Source organism: Rousettus aegyptiacus, unplaced genomic scaffold (assembly GCF_014176215.1).
Source record: "Rousettus aegyptiacus isolate mRouAeg1 unplaced genomic scaffold, mRouAeg1.p scaffold_m13_p_1, whole genome shotgun sequence".
NCBI classification, from domain to species: domain Eukaryota; kingdom Metazoa; phylum Chordata; class Mammalia; order Chiroptera; family Pteropodidae; genus Rousettus; species Rousettus aegyptiacus.
Genome location: NW_023416284.1, coordinates 19806826 through 19829098, shown reverse-complemented (window position 1 = coordinate 19829098; position 22273 = coordinate 19806826). Strand labels below are relative to the sequence as shown.

Here is a 22273-nt window from a genome sequence, read left to right as displayed (position 1 = left end):
GGCTGGAAAAGGGCATCCAGGGGAGCAAGAATGTGGTGAGTTTGAGGACCCACAAGTGGATAAGCATGGCCTGATCTTAGTGGTATATTTCCCATAAAAAATAAATCAGTCTTTTTTTTTTTTTCTTTTTAAATAAGCCTCTTGAGTTTGCATAGGAAAGTCATTCAAAGGTTTTTCAGTAGCAGAATGACATGTTTCAAGGCCTGCCCAACTCTCAACTGCCCGTTTCCCTAATCTCAAATTAGTCTTAATAATAATCTACTGAGCTGTGGCTTTGAACCTGATATTATATTCAGTATTGAAAAAGAGCATGCTGGTTGAACACCTCTGTTCTTCCCTAACAAGATGAAAAAGAGCAAGAGGAGGGAAGAATCACTACTCTCTGAGTAATAGAAAATACCTATCCGGGAAACTGCCTTAAAGTATATAGGTCCTGCCACCCATGAGGCCACAGCCAGGATGGTAAAGAGGCTTGGGGCCTGCCTTAAGCTTTTTAGTGGACTCTGGAAGAATCCAATGTATCAAAGGATGGGACCAGCCAGTTGATTCTGTGTTCCAATTAACTGACTTACTAGGTTTGTCCCTAACCTCTAGGGTAGCCGTGCATAAAATGAATTCCTTATCAGCACAGTTGGTCTGCATGTCATTGGGACAGTGATTCACTACCTGTGTCATCTGACTTTTTCTTGCGACAGACTCACTAGGGCACTTATGACTTTCAGACAACTTTTTTGATGGGATAGGCTATTCTTACTTTTCTCTGCAGTGCATTCTTTATTAGGACTTGGAGTCATAAAAAAAAATAATAATAGCTAACATCTACATTTTTTTCGGTTTATTTAATTTTTCACAACAGTCTACACTGCTATTACTGTTATTCCTATTTTGTAGTTGAAAAAATACACAGTTGAATAAAAGCAGAGGAAGGTTAAATCACTTGCTTAAGGTTACTAGGGATTTGAACCCAGATAGCCTGATGAGAGCCCAAATGTTTAAGCACTCTGCCATTGGTGTGACTGATTAGGGATATAAAGATAAAGAAACAACCATAAATCTCTAGAATTATATAAATTTGTAAATTTTAACCTCTAAATCTATAAAATTGGGCATCATTATACTGAATTCAGTGATTATACAATGGCATCAACAATACAAAGGTTACAGAAAACATTTACAACTCATGAAAACAGAATTTCTTTGTACCATGAAGTTAACCTAAATGAATTAATTTGTTCTTAAACTATTTCAATATTAAGTTGCTATCATAAAGCTCATGTTAAGCAAATGTGCTTGCTTTCTTTATCAAGTCTATGGTGTGTGTGTGTGTGTGTGTGTGTGTGTGCGCGCGCGCGCATGTGTGTGTAGGGGAGGGAGGGAGAATAATCCAACCTTCTAAAAAACCAGTCTAGAGGAAACTTAAGTTGAAGTCTTTTCCTTTTGGTGAACTTTTCTGTTACAAACAGAAACTTCCAAAAGTTTTTTCTTCATCTTAGAGCCAATTTCTATAATACCTAGTATATAATAACTACTATAAATCACAATTACTAACATTTTTAAGTCTAGGAGAAAGGACTATAGTTATGTCAACTTTACAAAGAAGAAAAAACCAAGGCTCAGAGAGTTTAAATAATTTTCCACATCACATAAGTGGTTAATTAAGGTTAGGAGCTCAGTGTTGTCTGATTTCAAAGACCAAGCTCCTAGACTACAAATGGTTGTAGATATTTGCTCTAAGAAATAGATACTTATTTAAATGTATGAGAATGATTATTGTAATGAAGGTGTTTCTTCTACAATTTTGAGTAAGTCAGACTCTTCCCTTTATCCCAAACTGCTCCTCAGTTTAATCTAAGTTATCAGATCAAAATATGAAATGGGAAGCATTAGGGGCTATTATCTTTTTTTCTTGACTTCAACACAGGGCCCACTTGACACTTCACTGATGTATTACAGAGCATATCACACTTTATGAATGCCACAGAATTACCGGGTTGTCATTAGCAATGATTCTTCATAGGAGATCTAAAACATCTCTGTGAAAATGGCTGATACAGGCACAGTGGACATATTCTCCACTAGATGGGGTGAGGCAACAAGAGCTGAGATATGAGTGATAATTAGGCATTAAATAGAATTGCAAAAGCCAAGTATCTTAGGTGGGGTCTACCTGTAGAACCTAAAAAGATCTTTATAGAACAAGAATGTTTTTTATTTTCTTAGTTTTGTTTGTTTTTGTTTGTTTTGATGATGAAAGTGCAAGGTGTTCTCAGATAACCAAAATATCCCTTTCACAGAGAGATGGTAAAGCCACCGGCAAAAATTTCCAATTCAGACATGATATCTAAAGATAAATTCTGAATGGTATAGGAATAGTTGAGTAAATCACAGCCTGGTGGTTCCTGGGAATGCAACTTAGGAGACAACAATCTGCAAAGTTGGAACGACGTCAAAGGATGTGGCTTATTCTTTAAACAAGCTACTAATATATGGTGCCATCTTTTCCATGGTATAAATCCAAGGGTCAAGGGTGGAAGTGGGAGTGATCCTTCTCACATTTAGACTTAATAACTTACTCATAGAATTTTTGCTTTTTTCTCTGCAATTTTGGGTTCAGTGGGTTTGGAAATCTTATTTCCCAAGGAATGCTTCCTCCAGGTAATACATACATTACATTGATTCTTTTAAACTGTAAGCTGGGACTTCTCCCTGGTCATCTGGACTCCTCATGCTATTGAGCCAATGGCAGAAGAGGGTTTTCAATATTGTCTAGGGTGATTGATCCTGATTATCAAGTTGAAATTAGGTTGCTGTTACCAAAAGGGGCAAGGAGAACTATGTCTATTTCCAGTAAATTCACTAGCATACCTCTTAGTACTCCCATACCCAATAACCATCAGTGTAAAATTATAACAAAACAATGGAAAAGACAGGACCACTAAGGGAGAGAATCCTGTGGAAATGCAGGTTTAGGTCATCCCACCAAGCAGAGACTCCCCTCCAGCCAACATGCTGGCAGAGGGTAAGGGGAATGTGGAATAGATGGTGGAAGACGGAAGCTGTGAGTACCGGCTTAGCCTCGTGACCACCTACTAAGGCAGAGTCTGTAGCTACTGTGAATATCTTATATTCATTATTTCTACTTCTTCCCCACTTCCCTACTACTCCTTGTGCCCTGCTATCTGGTATGAAAAACACTGGTGGTGGTTAACTTTACATTTTAGGTTCCAGATGGGAGAACAACTGAGCTGACATCACTCAGTTATGTTGTGGCTGGTAACTGACAGACTTTATGCCTTCCTTCCATTGCCTACCCCAATCCATTTGCTATCTGTGTTTGGCCTCTGTCCCTGGAAGCTAAAGCTCCATGGACTGTATCACTTGGGGTCATCGCACCCATCAGAGGCACTGGCAAGAGATGGGCATGCAGAGAGAGAGTTTGAGGTTTTCCCCTGCTCTGTGCTACATTTTCTTATTTTCTGACAGTGGCTGCTTCCTTCCAAGACAACAGCTCCTGTCAGCAGGCCCTCTTCCATGGCTTGGGGTCTCACTGGGTTCAGGAAACCATTTCCTTCCCCTCGCCTTTCCAAGCAAGCATAGTCATAACTTCCCACTTTTGCTAGCCTCTGGCCACCTCAACCTCCCTTTTTAGTTCCCTTAACTGTGCCCACACCTCTTGAATAGTACCTCCATTTAAGTTTTTTTTTTTTTTTTGAGTCATCTCAGTTTAGTTCAGTTTCCTGCTGAGACTCTGATAGATCAATCATTTAAAAGTGAGATTCAAAAGTCTCAAAGTAAATCTGTTTATTATTAAAAAATAAATCAAGCAGTAAAACATATTAAGAAGGAAGGGAGATGAAAGTTAAGGCATCTTTTACTAAACATTAAGTGCTTAATATGTGCAAATTAGGTGTTGAGAATATCAAAATTAATGTCAGTTATTGCCCCTGTGTACAAGCCAGACCCTGTGTACACAAATTGTGCAGAGATAGGTGTTCTGTAATAGAGTTTTCAAAGTGCTATGGAACAGATTTAAATCTACCCATTCATTTCACAACTTGGATTTAATTCTCCTCCTCTCCTGGCCTAGAAAATGGCATGTAAAATCTAAAAAGATAGTTTTCGTATTCTATCTTAGTAGAGGATATTAATTCCCAATGACAGTAAAAGATCTGGAGGGATGCTCACCAGAGTGTTCCCAGTTGTTATCTTTGAGACTGGGAATAAGAGAAAAATTTTATCACCATTTTATACCTTTCTCATTTTAATTTTTTCAATTTTATTTTTAAAATTGATAAAAACTCTTGCAATTAAATATGTAGTATAAAAGAAAGAAAGGAAATGATGCTTATGGCAGACCTCACAAGGAGGATATTGATTTAGGCCATAGAGAATGAGTAGGAGGAATTCATGGAGTAGAGAAAGAGAAAAGGATAAAACAGAATCACAGAATATCTTATCCTTGTTTCAGATTGTTGCAGTACCTCCTTCACACCTGCTCCTGTAAATTAATTTGTTGATAGCATCTTGTCAGAAAACAAATGTGTATTGAGTCCCTGCTCTATGCCAGTGTAATAAATACCAAGGTAGTATAAGTTAGAGTACCTGCTGTCAAAGCATTTACTATCTCAATGGGGAGTTAAGACATTCTCAGAACAGTTAGAGACAGCCCATGGTTAAGTGCCAATGGGTTTGGGCATGAAAAAGCAGGAAAAGCTGAGTACACTGCCAATATTTGAGCCTGGGAGCCTTGGAATGGTGGTGCCACTTATAAAAATGGAAAGTCGGAAAAAGAGAGTTGTTTTGAAAGTAAATATACCTATAGTAAAATTTCACAGTCTATGTAAATTACTCCTTGGCTATGCAGATGAGCAGGGCTACATAAGTGATGTTTAGACTGCAGGGTGCCAGGTAATATAATAATCTCTACCTTTCATTAAATGTAGATTGGGTACCAGGCCCTGTGCAAAGTCATTTTCATACATTATCATTTAATCTTCACAACAACTCTATGAGGTCGTTATGACCCCTGTTTTTCAGATGAGGAAATTGAAATTTGGAGAAGTTAGGTCACTTGCTAAGGCCTTGCAACTAGGGGGAAAATGACAGATTAGGATTTGGACACAAGTCTGTCCAACTCCAACTGCTATGGCACTGCGCTGTGTTGTCCAGGAGTATTGTTATCAACACCCCAATGTTTTTTCCTTACATCTGCCTGCCTGTGTGCACTGGCCCGAAGAAATGCACGACCAGGAGTTTGCAGTATAGAAAGAAGTAATAGTTAAATATTGAATTGGCTAATATGGAGACGGGAGCTTATGCTCTAAAAACCCTCGTCTCCCAAGAGGCATGTAGATTACAGATTATATAGGGCAAAATCACAAGACACTGTGGGTTACGGGGGTTAGTGATTGTAACAAATCATGTCTTCAGGCCTTGAGGATAGTTCTGAGGTCTTTTCCCATGTCCCTCTGTCTGATTCCATTGGAAAGTAGCCAGGGGTTCTACCTTAAGGCACTGGAGCTGAAACATAATTTAGGTCAAGACGTTATCTGTAGCCTGCCAGAGGTCTAGACCTTATGGCCATTAGTCAGGTCTGGGCTATTGTCTTCTGCTGCCTCTGGGGGTTGCTGATTATCTGGGGAGGGGGCTGGTGGAAAGCTAGGTCTGGGGGCTGGGGTTGGGCAGGGAAGGAGAGAGGTAATTTCTAGAACCAGGATTTAAAACCACATTTCATCAAAGCCATAGGGACCCTCAGTTTCAGTATGTACAGGATACCAACTCTGCCCTCAGGTATAAGTTGAAAGCATAGGCAGGTGTGCCAGCAGGCACTGTCCAACTTCTCAGACAGGCAGCTCTCCATCACCACCATCACACCAACATCATCGAGGGAAAATAGAAGAAAGTGATAACTGTGGACTGGAGTAGTCAGGGAAGGCTTCAGGAACAAGTGAGTTTTAAGCAGAGTTTTAAAAGATGGATCAAATTTGAATAGAAGAGGAAATGGAGGAAGGTCACACCAAGCAGAGGAGGCTACAGATGCAACGAAAAGGAGATGGACATGGATATGGCATGCACGGAATGGAAAGTCTAGATTGGAGCTTGACGGAAAGTCAGATCTGGAGAATCAGATATGGAAGGCCTGAAATGCCCTTGAATCTGCTATAGGAAAGAAAAAGCCTTAATAGGATTTTGAATGGAGATGGGAGGGTGGTGGAAGGAGAATATCTGGCATGCTTCAAGTGATCTTTAGGAAGGCTGTAATATTCAGGATGATTGAAATTAGCCATTTAAACTAGATCATATCTGGGCTGGTATTGATCTTGAGTAGCAGCAAGAGGGGCGATGGAAAAGAAGGAGGTGAATGTGAGAATGTTTGGAAGAAAAAAAAATAGAGATGCTTGGCAATTGATTGAATTCAGAAAGAGAGGAAAAGGGAAAAGACAAGAATCTGGGATCTGATGTGTGGGTGGCCAGGAGAATAATGATGCCTTTGAGATCAGACTGAGCTTGCTTTGGCGACTTACTGTGACCTTTCTTTGGTGGAGAGCAGATAGAATGTAGAGCAGAGGCAAAAAAATAACGAAGGAGGATGAAGAGAAGAGCCTGGGAAGAATAAGAGAGAGAGAGAGAGAGAGAGAGAGAGAGAGAGAGAGAGAGAGATTGATTGATTGATTTAGGACATCAAAGAGTCAAGAAAACAGAGAGAGGGGAGGAGGCCTTTAAAAAGTCAGAGGTGACCACCAGGGTCAAATAGTATAGAGATGGCAAGAAGAATCACACTAGGAAAGAGACCACTGACTTTGAGAAAATCAATATGTTACTCCAAAGTAAATCATTTTGAGCAGAATTGTCTTTCAGTGAAAACTACCAAACAAATGGGGTTAAGGATGCTGGAAAGATGGCGGTGATTCTTTATGAATGCAGCTAATATTTCCTGAGCACCTTTTAAGTGCTCAGGCTCAAGCGACTTCTGGACTCTATCCTGTTGACCAGGCTGGTATTATCGATGTCTTCTTAAGAGAGGGAGACCGGCACTCAAAGATGTTAGTTAACTCTCCCAAGGCCGCATAATGGAAGTATGGAGCTAAGATTGTGAACCAGGTCTGCATAGTCCTAAAGTCCGCACCATTTTCCACCTCACCACAGTGTCTGTGCTGGAGTGCACACTGACGGCTCCTTAATAATGCTATGAACAGCTACTATTCAATAAACACTAAGGACCGTACTAAATAGTTTGTGTATGTTAATTTTATTTTATGATACTCTTTGAAGTAGATATTATTAATCCTTTTTTACACATGGGGAAATTGAAGCTCAGAGAGGTTAAGCAACCTGACCAACATCACACAGCTAGAAAGTGGTTGAAGTAGTCTATGTATTACCTCTCAAGGATGTCTTAAAGGAAATTTCTACTTGGAACTCAATCGGTGACCAGCTAGTGCCTCAAAGCTTTATAAATCATTAATTATATAAAGCCAGTATCATGTACTTCCTGGATGATTTTCAGTGATTCCAGTGCTGAGCTCCTAGTGGCAGCCTTCCTAAATAGCATCGGTATCACTCAAGCCTGCTTTGTGGAGTTGCACTGCCTTTCTTTATCACATTTCTTGCTTCACCCCAGGGATTGAAGGACAGTATGTGGCTTTTCATCAGGGATGGAAGAACCAGGAGTGTTCATCCACTGCCTTAATTTGTAGAAGTGTTTGGGCAGAATCAGGCACTCGTGGCTAGCCGATGCCTCTCCCTGGCAGTCTCAGTGGCCGTCATCACTTTCCCTGACTGAACTCAGCAGGGAAGACACTGGCTGGGTTGATAGAGGTGTCTGCCTGGCAGTTGGGGGCCTCTGAATTAGAGCTTTAATTCTCTCCCAGCAACCTTACTATGGCCTGGGCAAGACCTGGTGAAGGCACTGTCCTAGTGATAGCAGCCTAGGTGGAGAGGAGACAGACATGGAGATTTCTCTCCGGGGTTCTGGGGAGAAATAAGCAGGGGCTCAGTTTACGACAAGGTGACTTGTAGGCTAGAGCAAGGAGGGGGCCATTAAGTCAAGCACCTCTCTTCCTCTTGGTCTTTGGTCAGAGGGCCTCAGGGGAAATGTCAGCCTTCCTTATCTGATAAAATTTCAAGCCCCCTGCTGTAGAACTGAGATTCTCCCTGCACCTGGTCAGTAGCAGAATTTTTGCAAGGTGAAAGCAATTAGGCCTCCATCCCCCACCTCCCCTACTGCTAGGAAGAAAAGGAAAATGGAAGGGAAGCTGTCTTTGCTTTTTCCACAGTCAGCCAGGATGCTGTTCCAGTAATTGGTTCCCCTACCTACTCACACCTCTCACAGGCTGTGGTGTTCTCAGGCATTTCGTGTCCCTCAGGGCAATGAAGAGGACCGAGGTGCTGCTTTTACACTTCCCTCCAGAACAAGAAATTGAGCATCTCACCTTGTCCTGGGAAGGTAATTAGCTGGAACACTGTGAGGCTGACCTGGGCAACACACACGGAGCTGAGCTGCTCCTTCCTCTCTCTGGGAGATTCAAAACCAGGCAGGAGAAAACCCTTCGGAAGGTGGAAGAATTCAGTAATTTGGTTAACAGCTATGCCAAGCACTGTGCTAGGAGTTCCTTGTCTCTCTGTCTTGCAGGAGCTGAGGAGAGCAGAGTGGGTTCAGGAGGTGGAGGGGTGGGAGGGGTAGTGAGCAGGCAATTACCGAGGTGCTGAATGTCACAACAAAGGAGGGTCAGATACAATGGGGACCTGATCTATCATAGAAGTCAGGGAAAGCAGCTTGGAGGAAGAGACTTTCAAAAAGGTATAAAAATCTCATGGTAAAATGTTTGAAGGTAAAAAGGGCAAAAATTGAAAACAGAAGCTTTGATTGTCTACGACCACCCTCCTTAGTGGTACCAGCTGTGAATTTTCCCTATGTAGTCAAGTGTAAATACATATATGACACGGCTTTTTAAAAAATGGGATTGTATTATGCACTCATTTTGTCGGTTACTTTTTTTCGCTTCACAATATATCCAGCGTATTTTTCTGTCAGTGGGGAGATCTTTGCCTCATTCTTTTTGAAGGCTGTGTGTGATATGAGGAAGTGATTTTTGAAAGGTAAAACCTGAAGAATGGGTGAAATTAGGAAAGCAAAAGGGTGGTTCTTTAAGGATCAGAGTCTGGGTAAAGAAAAACAACATTGGTCTCCCTAACTCTACCTCCTAACATTTTCCCTCCTCCTGTGTTTCAGACCCGGATCCCTTTTCCTGCTGCCACATTTTTCCCACCCTAATTTGCAAAGCCATTCAGTTTCCTTTGTCTTGCCCTGTCCCTGGAGAGCTTCATTCTTCATGCCAAAGCAACTTATTAAGTATTTTCCCAAACAAAGAGCTATCTGTGCAGAGAAAAATTATGCCACCCCCCTAACAGACAAAAGTAGCTGCAGGCAGTTGTGGTTTTAAATAGCAATTAAGAAAAAAAAAAAAATCTATTATACACATAAAGCACCTGGCAGTTCACAAATGGTGGTTGGTTGTTACTATTATTATTTACATGTGCTGATGGATGAGTTGGCTGCTGCAAGAACCCATTCTTCATCCTGGAGCACCCACCTCTTGGTTGGAAGCTTTTAAGTGCAGAACTGGTGTTTTATTTGTCTTCATACTCCCAGCTCTCAGCACAGGGCCTGACACAGAGTATACATGCAGGAAGTGAGTGTTGAGTTGAACACTCAAGAGCTCGAGAGTGCTGCTCTGAGCAGACACTCAGAACAAAGTCATGCATGCTTTGGGCCTGCTGTGATCCGAACCCCAATGTGGATGCTTTGGAATAGTAGAGATAAAGAAATAATAATAATAAAAAATAAAAGACTTCTGGAACTGAGCAATTTTGCTATTAAGCTGGGCCTTGCGAAGTGTCATATCATGTCACAAACTGAAATAGTCCCTGCTAGCTTTGGTTCTTTTGGCTTTTGGGGAAGGAGATAACGCCCTACCACTTAGGCATAAAGTAGATATAGTAATGTGCACAAGTCTTAAATGAATAACTAGATGGATTTTTATACCTTTATAATTATTTCCCCCCTTCCCCAGATCAAAACATTTCGAGCCCCCAGCAGGCTCGCTTGGCCCCTTTTCAGGTATAGCCTCTGCCACAATAGAAACCACTATTTCTGACCTCTATCACCATCAACTGTTTTGGAGCTTTTTATTGTTAAACTTAAAAATCTTTAACTTCCACAACTGAAGTCTTATTTTAAGTAAGGTTTTATTGATCCAAAAGTGCTAACCATAGACAGATCTTTGTGCATGGAGTCAACTACCAGCAGCATGGCTAGGCAGAAAAGACAGTATGTTCATTGTCCCAGAGTTTTACAAGAGCTTTATATATCAAGTAAGGGGATGAGGGGAAAAAAAGGTAGTCTGAAAGAATTGACATGAGCTATAGGCAAAGGATGGGAGAAGATGAAACAGGGCCAGCTCTGGAATAACAGAGTCTGCATAAAGAAATGTCCTCTCTTGTGGTGTGGCTACGGGCAGCAGTCCAGAAAGCCCACGTGTAAACAAGCAGAGACTTCTGGAGCTAGATGATGCCTAGCTAAAAAAATCTGTAGAAATAGCCACCGGGAAATGAATCGGTAATATCAAAAGGCAAAACAAGAATGTGAGAAGTCTTTTATTAGCTGATCCACAGCCATTAACAGACTAACAGTTCTGTCTCTCTCATTCTTTGGCCACTGTAATTTAATTTAGAATATCTCAGATTTTTTTTTTTTTATCATTATAAATGGAATCACACAATATGTATTCTTTTAGGTCTGGCTTCTTTCACTCGACATTATACCTTTAAGATTCATCCATGTCAGTACTTAGTTCTTTTGTGTGTATGTGTTTGTGTGTATGTTTGTGGTGTCGTGTTCTATTGAATGAACATACAACATTGGACATTTGGTTTGTTCCAGCTTTTGGCTCTTCTGAATAATGTTGTTATGAACATTCTTTTATACTTTTTTTGTACACTTAAGCACTTATTTCTCTTGGCTATACAGTACATATGTGAGTAGATTTGCTAGGTCATAGAGGATACATGTATTCCACTTTAATAAATATTGCTAGTTTGGTAAAGTGGTTGTGCCAGTTTTTCTATATCCTTGCTAACACCTGATATCATCAATCCTTTAATTTCAGCCATTCTGATGGTTGTGTAATGGTATCTCATTGTTTTCATGTGTTTACACTAATAAGGGTGTTGTCTTCATATACTTATTTTATGTACTTATTGGCCTTTTTGTATGCTCATTGACCCTTTGGACCTTTGGATGTCCTTCTCAAGGAGTCTGTTCAATCTTGATCTTCTTACCCAGGGATGTCTCACGCATACTTAAGTGTCCATCTTTGTGTAGATCACATCTTTGTGCTGCTTCCAGAGATCCAGCTCCTAAACTCCACATTCATATATCTAGCTGGGTCTTTGATGTCTCTAACAAGATGACCCTCAAGATCAACCTCCCAAACTGAAATTTCCATCTCTCCTTCAGCCCTAAATCCATTTTCCTTCCTTTTTCGCTCTGGCCCATCATCTTCATTCTCACTGCCCTTGTCCACAATCTCACATATCTCAAAATCTTTGCAAGACCTGTTTCCTTTCCTCACCCCCGACCCCTTGTTTTGAGACCTCTTTTTCAAGTCTCATCTTACATGTCACATCCTCTGGGTTAGGTGTTTCCGATACAGTACATATGTTCCTTTCCATCGTGTCACTTATCATGCTGTGTTGTAATTACCAGTATCATTGCCTGAATCCCTGAATCAGACATCTGTTGTCTTTGCCTACTCAGTTTTTATTCTCTGCTCCTTAGTTAGTACTCTAATTTTCCCAGGAACCATTCCCCCATTCTCAATCTGTGTGGTCTGGGTGGGGTTGCACAGAAGGATGCTGTATATATCACCCAGGCCTTGGATAGCCACTACCCAACTCAGGGACTGGGACACAGTAAAATATTGCATTTTTAAGAGCATGGGCTTTGCAGTTGATCATAGCTGCGTCTTATCTCTGTCTTTTGCTTGCCTGTGTGAACTTGACCTAGTAATTTATCCTCACTGAGCCTCGGTTTTCTCCTCTGTAGAAATGGATAAAGTAATTGCTCCTAAGTTTGTCTCTGGCAATTGAAGGGGTGCCAATCACAACATATGTTAAATATTGATAGCACCTACTTTACAAGGTAGTTATGCAGATTAAATGAGATAATTTCTGGAAGGCATTTAGCTCAGTGATGGGCACATAGAAAGCACTCAGTAAAAATGAGTTGCTCTCATTAGCTATTTCACATGAATAAGAACTTCTGATAATCATCATAATAACAGGAGAGTATAGAGTCAGGCAAGTTAACGAGGAAGGCTTTCTGAGGAAATTCTAAGGTTTAAATTGAATTTGAAAGGTGAGGGGGAACCTATTTTGGCAAAGAACATCAAGGTGAGTGTTTTCGGAAGGAAGAAGAATGAACAGGTGTCTGTGTGACCAAAATGAGAACTTGGATACAACTCAGCCCTGTCCTCAGGGCACTGTTGGGTGCCTGCCAATAGTGGGGAATCCCAGAAGCTTCTCTGGCTTGGCTGCCGAAGGAAACAGACATCTCCCACAGAGAAAGGGAAGTCACAGGGCTGCTGTCTGGTGGTACCCGAGATTGGGGCCAAACCGGCCAGCAGACAGATTTCTGTGGGGGCAAGGGAGCTGGCAAGGTGAAGGACTGAGGGTCAGCCCAGGATTCTTTGGTCATGTGGGCAGCTGGATTGGAGGTTTCTTTTTCCTTGCAAAGTTAGCATGCCTGGTTGAATGGCTTCTTCCCAGATGCTCAGACAGCGGTCTCCTATGTGACATCCTACAGGCTCTTCTCTAGAGAAAGGAGAGCTCTATACATGAAAGATCAAAGGGAACTATGAGAGTTTTAAAATTTCGAACTGAGCTTCCAAAAGGTCATCATGAGTCTGTGAGAGAGGGCCAGACAGGCTCTTCTTCCTTCCTTCCTTTCTCCCTCCCTCCCTCTCTCTTTCTTTCATTCTTAAAACCTAGTCTGCTGCTTTCCTGTTGAGCCAGCTATCTCCTGTCTGCCCCTCCAGATCCAGACTTCACCCTGTTCTGTGTCTGACTTGTTTTAACACATCAGCAGGCTCTTTTGCCTTCTGGCTTCAGACTGGGCTCAGTATGTGGATGAAAGGCAAGAAGAGTGAGTGGCTGGGGTATTTTTTTCCTGACTCCGTCCACAGTGTGCCTTGATTGATAGTCACTGCTCTTCTTAAGGAGGCCTCTTCTCCCAAGCTCCCTCCCTTTAGGCCTACGGGTGGTAATAGGTCCTCAGTTATTTTTTTAGCCCTGAGTTACCGTGCTATTGTGTGTGGTTCCCCTATACCGCCTATATCGTTATAAATGAACCCTCTTCAAATTATTCTAATTTGAGTGTGCTATCTGTTTTAGGTGGGACCTTGACTAATACATTTGCCAAATAAGGATTCCTTTGGTTGTCTTAAGCAGGTGGAGCAGGGAGAAAGAAGGAGGGAGAGAGAGATAGGAGAGAGAAGGAGGAGAGAAAGACAGAGAGACAGAGGGCGGGGAGAGAAGAGAGAGAGGGAGGAGAGAATATGAATGTGAATTATTGCCTCATTATTGCCTCATATACCTGAAACTTGAGGTACAGACTTCAGACATGTCTGTTCAAGTGTTTAGGCAAGAGCTCAAAGTTTGCAGCCTTTAGTTTCTTTCCATCCCTTTGCTCTATTTCCTTTGGATTTGCTTTACACTTAGGTACTCTCTCTACCTAGGAAGAAGCTTTAAGCTTATATCCTTTCAATGTCAAGTCCAAAAACAGGTTCATCTATCCCCCCATGGATTCAACTAAGTTCCAGCATTCTCACTGACTTTGCATGGGTCACAAATCCACTCTCAAACCAATCCCTGTGACTAGAGGAATGTAATAAGCAGTTGGCCAGACATGGGTCACATACTTTCCTCTGGAGCTTGAAATAGAGGTGTCGACCTCACCCAAATCACATGGCCTGAGAGTGGGGGAGGGTGGTTCCCCAAGAGAGTGAAAGTACTCTAGCCAAAAAGAGGAGGTATGTACTGAGGAGGACAAAGCCATGTCTATTCTACTTAGCAGTATGAATTTGGATAAATGACATAACTTCTGAAACTAGTGTCCTCTACTCCTATAGTACTAAGAATATCTAATGATTATGGAGTGGTTACTATGTGACAGGCATTACACTAAGGGCTTTAGATGAATCTTTGTTTGGTAGGTACCATTATTTTCCCCAATTTAGAGATGAGCAAACCAAGACTCAATATAGTAGTTTGGAGCCTGGCTTGCAGTGTTGTCATGGGTTTAAAAAAGATATAAGAAAAATAATATGGTCAACATTTATTATGCTCTTACTATGTGCTGGGCCCTGAGCCAAATGCTCTACATGGATTCATGTTTAAACCTTACAACAATTCTCTTAGCCCTGGAAACACCTAGCATAGGCCCTGGTCCAGTAGGACTCAATGGTAGCTTCTCTCCCCTTGTGCTCCCTGACTTTTCTCTTCTCGTTAGTTCAAATATCTCCCCAGTGTTGGGGATCCTTGGTTCTTTGAGGTTGCATTTCCGAGCTGTTTCCCTTGCTACTTAGAAGCTGAGAAGAACCAGGCTCAGGGCCTGCAAGAGACTAAAGAAGTCCTGCTGCGAGGGACGAAGTTCAATCAGAGGAGGGAGGGTGGGAAAATAGGCATGGGGAAGTGATTGATTAGCATCAATGAATCAGTGTTTTTCTCCTGAGTAGCTTTGGACACTTTTAAACATCTCTAGGGGATTGAGGTTTACCTTGCTGGGGAAGTGAGAGGTAGAGGGTTGATGAGTCCAAGGGTCCCCAGTAGGCCATTGTGAGAACCAGATACACATTCTGGTTTACGCTTCAATCCCCTTGACTGCTTCCATCTTAGGCTAGTTGTCCATCCTTTTGTCCAATCTGGTACCAGGACCTGACGATTCTCTCAAATGATTGTTGTTACCTGGGAGGTTCTTCGTTGAAACCTTTGACTACATTTTCTCCATTGGGATTGAGGGTGGGGACTGTATCTTTCATTTTTTTTTTTTGTTTTCAGCAACTAAACCCATGTTTAACTGACCTTAAAAATAGTGAGAATTTATTTAGAACTTCCTGTGAACCACTTACTTTACTGATCATCACATTTAATCCTCACAACAATCTTGTTACATTTTTATCCCTATTTTTACAGAAGAGGAAAGTGTGGCTCTGAGAAGTTAGATAAATTGTCTAAGATCACAAGGCTAGCAAATAGCTAAATGGTAAACTAGTAAGTTTCTCAGGCCTCTTCTTGAACTCCAAATTTGCATCTTCAGCTTCCTATTTGACAGATTTACTCAAATGTCCAATGGACATCTGAAAAGTACCACATCCAAGAGTCCCTGGTGTCCATTCCCCCCTAATCTGTTCAATTAATTGCAACTGCATCTTTCAGTTGCTCATAACAAAACCTTGAGTTATCCTTAATTTCTCTCTTTCTCATATACCCTCACTCCAATCCATCAACACATGTGGTCAGCTCTATCTTTAAAATATGTTCAGATTGACCACTTCCCACTCTCTACTGCTCCCTAGTCCAAGCCATCATCATTCATGCGGATTACTGGAAGAGCCTCCTCACTGGTTTCGGTGCTTCTGCCTTTGCCCTCTTTAATTATGACAGCGTCAGATGTCACACCTCTGCTGGAAACTCTTTAATGGGTAAGTTGATGAGTAAAAGCCAAAGTCCTATTTTGAGCTACAAGTTGTATTTTGAGCTGGCTTCCTGAGACTTCTCTCACCTCATATGCAGTCCCCAGCCTCCATTGCCATCACTCTGTTACAGTCACTTTTCTTCAGACCATGTGCTCTCACTTCAGAGCCTTTGCATATGCTGTTTACTCTGCTTGGGAATCTCTTTCCCCAAATACCCACAGGACTTGCTTCCACATCTCTTTCAAGTCTTTACTCCAATGCCATGTTCTTGGTGAGGCTTTTCCTGGATATCCTACCCCAAATTTCATACCCTCTTCTGATATTTTTTTATTCTCTTTCCCTATGTTACTTTTTCCCCCTCTCCTTAGGACTTAACATTATCTAAGATAATATATATTATACATGTATATAGATATTTATAATAAATATGTATGTATTTATTCTGGTTTATTGTCAGTTTTGCTCCTCAAATGTATGCTCCATTATAGAAGGGTTTTGGTCGGTTTTGTTCACTGCCGAATCACCACCTTTAACAATGCCTGGCACATGCTAGGTGCTTGAAAAAATTTGTTGAATAAATATTCATTTATTTGTTTGTTGAATAAACAAATGAATAAATTTAGAAGAAGAAACGAGGTCCATTGACTATTTCATTGCTCTATACTACCTCTCCAAACTCAATGTTTCTGTAATATACATATAGCTATTTGATGTACTCACACCAGGGGCCCCAGAGCTTCTAGGGGTTCCTGGCAGAATGAGACCACGTTTACCTGCCATTCATTGGCAGTGCCTGATATTGTAGAACTTAAGGCATAGAGAAACAGGCAGCATGCCTCCTCTGGGAAGAGAGGAGTGTGCAGAGCTTGGGAGTTTTTTTCTTCCAAACTCACAGATTGATTAAGTCACTTCTCTCCTTTTAGGGAAAGAGTGAGTTGGAGGCAGAGAAAACCCAATGGATGTCTTTCTCATGAAGGAAGTGAAGAGTGTTCCCCATCTAACAATCTCCAACTCTTTTTTTTTTTAAATAACAGACTTATTGATATATATAATTCACATACCATAAAAGTCACTCCTTTAAGTATACAATTCTGTGGTTTTTAGTATGTTCACAGAGTTGTGTGACCATCGCCACACTCTAATTCCAGAATATTTTCATTTCTCCAATGTCCTTTAAAACACAAAAGTTTTTAATGTTACAAAGTCCAATTTATTTATTTATTTTTGATTGCTTTGTTCTTTCGGTGTCATATCTAAGAAACTATTGCCTAATCCAATGTTTTCTTCTAAGAGTTTTATCATTTTAGCTCTTACATTTAGGTCTATGATACATTTTGAAATAAACTGTTTATATGTTATGAGTAGAGTTCTAACTATTTTCTTTTGCATGTGGATATCCAGTTGTTGTCTTCACACTCTTATCTAAAATTAATTGACCATAAGTGTAACGGTTTACTTCTGGTTTCTTGTTTTTAGTCCTTTATATACATATGCTTATGCTTGTACCACACATTGATTATTTTAGCTACGTAATAGGGTTGAAATTTGTTTCTGTTTTTAAGATTGTTTTGGCTATTCTGTGTCTCTCGCATTTCCATATGAATTTTAAGATTAGCTTGTCAATTTATGCAAAAAAAAGCCAGCTGACATTCTGATAGGCATTGCATTAATAGTGTAGATCAGTGTGGAGACCATTGCCATCTTACTCCCCAGAATGCCATCTATTCATTCCAATACATAAACATGGGATTTCTTGCCATTTAAGTCTATGATACATTTTAGGTCTTTTATTTCTTCCAACAATGTTTTGTAGTGTTTATTGTACAATCTTGTACTTCTTCCCCTCCACCTTTTTATCGAGTATAGGTCAGTCTCCAAGGACTTGACTATACGTCTCAGCTCTATGAATGTCATCTCAGCAGCTTTTATCTCAGTGGTCTGTGAAGTGACTACTGTAGTGCTCTCCTCAGTCTGTTGGGACCAGTACTTGTCTAGCTCCTCTTGATTTTCTGAACTGGCTCATACTAGGCTCAGATGTCTCCCATGTTCTTGCTGAGGTCCTGAGATTTGGGAGCATCTAACTCCATGGTCAACCAGAGCTGGCAATCCGGTCTCGTAGACCTTTTACTTCCTCATCATGGTTCTTATTCATGAAGAGCAGTTCCATCTTGAGAACCTTGATCTCTGTCTCTAGCCACAGTCAAGTGATATTGGTGTCATCAGTGACCTTTTGGAGCCCATTGATGTCATTCTCCACAGACTATTACATGGGCAGCTCTATCTCATACTTGACTCTGAAGTCATCAGCAGCAAGACAGACATTGTCAATCTGCAAAACGATGCGGGCATTGTCCACAGAACTCACAAAAATCTGAGCCCTCGGGTCTTCGATGGTCTTGAAGTAATGTCCCCAGTCTTTGACCTGGGGTTTCTTCTTCTCCAGGTGTTTCCGGATTTTGCTCTCCAGTCTCTGATTATCAGCCTCTAGGCTCCTCACCCTCTCCAGGTAGGAGGCCAAGTGGTCATTCATGCGTTGCAGTCTCCTTCTCAGTCTGGATGTCCCCTATGCCAGACCCTCAGCCATCCCCATGGCAGGGCCCCGGGGCCTCCTGCCACGCTGGATGCTGGTGGCGTGGGAAGGAGAGATCTAAGAGCCTGAGCCCCCTGCCCCAGCATATATGCTGGCTGCGCTGCTGGCCAGCTGACCCCGGTGGCTGGGTGACTTTACAGAGCCCAAGATCCGGTAGCTGGTGGAGAAGCTGGAGTGGGTGCTGAAGCTCATGTTGTTCGAGAAGGAAGGCAAAAGGCCAAGATTCAGGTTTGGGCTGCCAATGATCCCCAACTCTTATCCTGTCTTTCATTCTTCCCACACATAGCCTTTAGGCTAATCTTCCTAGTGCTTTGCTTTCAAGTTAGAGTAGGATTTAGAGACCTATGTTCCAAACCAAGTTTGACTGCTGATTTATTCCTATTTCTTCATGTATAAAATTCTTTGAAGAAATGACAAATCAAAATAAGATAATTTATATCAAAATTATTATGTTATTTTCTCTGCATCTACTATGTACTAGGCCTGTTACAAGGGCCATCACAATGATCATCTCTAGAGGGTGTTAACTATACAGAAGTCAGTGTGAATAATACCCCCTTGGAGACAAGGAGGTTGTACTGATATCAAATGCTTATCTTTAATCCTCATAACAATGCCATGAGACTTATGTTACTAATCCTGTTTTAAATACAAGAAAATTGAGGTTCAGAGTAGTTAATGATTTTAAGGTTATATAATTGGTAACTCTCAGACTGTAGGTCTGAGATCAAGTCTTTCTGATTCCATCATATCCAACTGTCTTTTGGAAAATATTATTTTAAGAATTTAAACAAATTTTATCTTGAAAGATAATACATGTGCATTAGGTAAACAACTTAACTATACAAAAATGTATGTAGTGAAAGTAGTTCTTATTGCCATGACCTCAGTACTGCCACCCCCAGAGGCAGTCATTATTTTCTGGTGTTTTCTTCCAATATATTCTATACATAACTAAATACATATGTCTGTAGTTACACAGATCCTTATTTAAGACACACACTCATACTCGACTATTACACATCTTGCTATTTAAAAAAAAATTTAACAATGAATCTTGGAGATCAGTCCACAGCAGCACATACAGATCTGCCTTATTCTTTTTAACAACTGCATGCTATTCTATTTTATCCAAATGCTCCCATACTAAGAGATATTTAGACTGTTTCCAGTTTTTTTTGTTGTTACCAACAATTCCGCAGCAAACATCCTTGTGTGAATTTATTTGTACATGTCAAGCTGCCTTGGGAAATACTCTGATAAGTAAAAAGAATCATACAAGGACATGGGCTTTATGATTAGGATGATTGCAGTTATCTTTCTGCAACCCAACTTCTACAGTCCTGATCATCAGTGCTCTCTAGCAGATAGAAAAACTCTCCAGCACTTGCTCTCACAGCTGGGACAGAGTGTCTCCAGGGAGCCTCTGGCCTGGAGTGGATAGCACTGTCTAAATGGATTTGTAGACATTAGTCTCAGCCTGGCTGAGTCCGGATCATGGCCTGTTTTGGGGTTGAGTGCTGAGCTACTGATGCTAGTGTACAGCACACTGATGACTGAAGGGGTAGCCAAAAGTCATGCCTCAAGGATGACCTTGGCTGTCAGGGTATTTTGGGTGCAGCTGTTTAGCTAGATCATGCTCTGACCTGTTCTGACCAGGAGAGGGTAGTAGTAAGCTGCCTAGCGCTTGAGCCAGGCTCGTGGATGGCTCTCCTCTGTGTATGAGAGTTGTTTCTGTCTGGAGCAGCTCCACAGAGCACTGGGCTGCCGGGTAAATCTCCCTATTCTTCAAGAAGGAAGATGCGTTAGAGGAAATCTGATAGAATGTGCATTGAGGACCAATATAGGAGAAAATAAAATCAATGTAGCCGCCCACCTCCATGAAAATAGTTTTATTTTTTTAATCACAAATATAATGCACATGCACTATTAAAACAAATAATAAATACAATTTCAAAGAAGAAAAAAAACTGCTTGAAAACTATACATGAGATAAACACTTCTCATTTTTGGCAATAGTTTTGTAAACTACTTTTGTTTTTTTTTCTCACTTGGAAGATGTCGTGGACATCTATCCTTGTCAATACCTTAATGTTAGAGGCCTCAGGACTTGTACTTACATAAATGCTTCTTAAATTTTTTCACCAAGTTACCCCAAAGACAGAGAAGATGAATGAATGCATTGCTGGGTGGGTGATATGTGAGACAGTGTGTGTGGTGCTGGAATGCAAGAGCGAGGGAGGACCTTCTTTGACATCTTGGGCTTTTACAAGAATACAGACAAATTTTGCATTATACCTCACGACATTTTGCATTCTGCTCCATGTTTATTTTTATTTTAAAATATTGTCTTTTCTCCTCAAATCTCCATAACATTCTATTGTATGTAAGTACTATCATCTATTAAGCAAAATACAGTGTTGGACACTTAAGTCATCTCCAATTTTTCTCTAATATAAACACTACTGCAATGAGTATCTTTATGCGTGTGTATTTTATCTTGTCTTATTATATATAATAGAGTTCCAGAATGAGCACTATGAAAAATAAAAATAAACCTTTTCTTCTCAATGTTCTTGAAAAATTGGTACAAATGAGATGAAAAAGGTGCTGGTGGGGAAAAGGGTTGTCCCTTTAAGCTTCCTTTTCTAGTCCTGGCGAGGACCTAACAGTGGACTGGCTCTAGGGTTGGATCTGATCCCTCTTCGGCATTTGGCACATAGTGATTACATGGCTTTGGTGCCCAGTGCTGTGGTAAATTCTTCTTTCCACCTTATCTCATTCAATCTTCACAACAACCTGGTAGGATGGGCATTCTTATTCTGTTTTACAGAGTGGGAGCCAGTTCAATGACTCTAGGTGTTTTGGCTAAGGTTACACAGCTAGTAATTGGATGTGGGGGTATCTCAATTCAGGAAGCCAGTGTCTTTGTCAACCTGGTGAACAGGACACCCTGGCTGTAGACTTGTTCCTAGGACAGTTGTCTAAAAACCTTTTAGTTACAAGTCAAAACAAAACAAAACAAAAATCCCCAAAACACTAAAGCTATTTTAGGTTTTTTTAAAAAGTAAGGTAGGGGGAGAATTATATGCATACAAAGAAATCTCATGGAACTCAAGAGGAGAATTAATAAGTCTCATGAGGGTTGAGGAAGCAGCTCTCTCTCCTTCTGTTGCTCTCTGTTTCCCTGCGTGTGTGTGTTTTCTGTTCTCTGTCTCTGTCTCTGTCTGTCTCTGCCTCTGTGTCTGTCTGTATCTCTCTCTCTCTCTCTCTCTCTCTCTCTCTCTCTCTCTCTCTCCTCTTCTCTCTCTCTCTCTCTCTCTCTCTCTCTCTCTCTCTCTCTCTCTCTCTCTCTCTCTCTCTCTCTCTCTCTCTCTCTCTCTCTCTCTCGGAAATCATAGCCTCCGGCTTTTGCTTCCATGTGTGCGTCAGCCTCATTCTTCTTCAGAAGATCGGTGTCTCTGATGCTCCATGCATGTAACCTTGTCCTAGCTCCCAATTTTACATCCACTCAGTTTAAGCATGCAGCAGTTCAGAATGAAGTAGTATCATTCAGTCCTAAACCTGAATCCCCGGGAGAGAGAATCTGATCTGATCATGCCGCAATACATATCCACTTATGGTCCAACAGGTTGTGGCCTTGGGGTGCAGGGTTTGGAAGTACAAACATGGCTGTTAGTCTAGTCTGTGGGTAGGGGGCAGTTCTTCAAAAAAGAGGATCATCGTGGGCTGCGAAGATTCCTACAAAAGTGTATGTCTATATCTACTATAACTCCCTATCTATAAAATCCAAATGTTAACCAGCACTCTTTTGGATATAAGTGACAGAATCTCAAGATGACAAACAAAAAAAGTGAATTTATTTTCTCTAACAGAGTGGTCAAGTTCTCGGCTTCAGGCATACCTAGATCCACTTGTTCAAAAAAAC

The 22273-nt window shown here is 41.0% G+C and overlaps 1 pseudogene; it reads right to left on the bottom strand.

The window, feature by feature from the left end:
- Positions 1 to 17367: 17367 nt before the first annotated feature.
- LOC107513564 lies at positions 17368 to 18567 on the bottom strand (annotated as a pseudogene).
- Positions 18568 to 22273: the final 3706 nt, after the last annotated feature.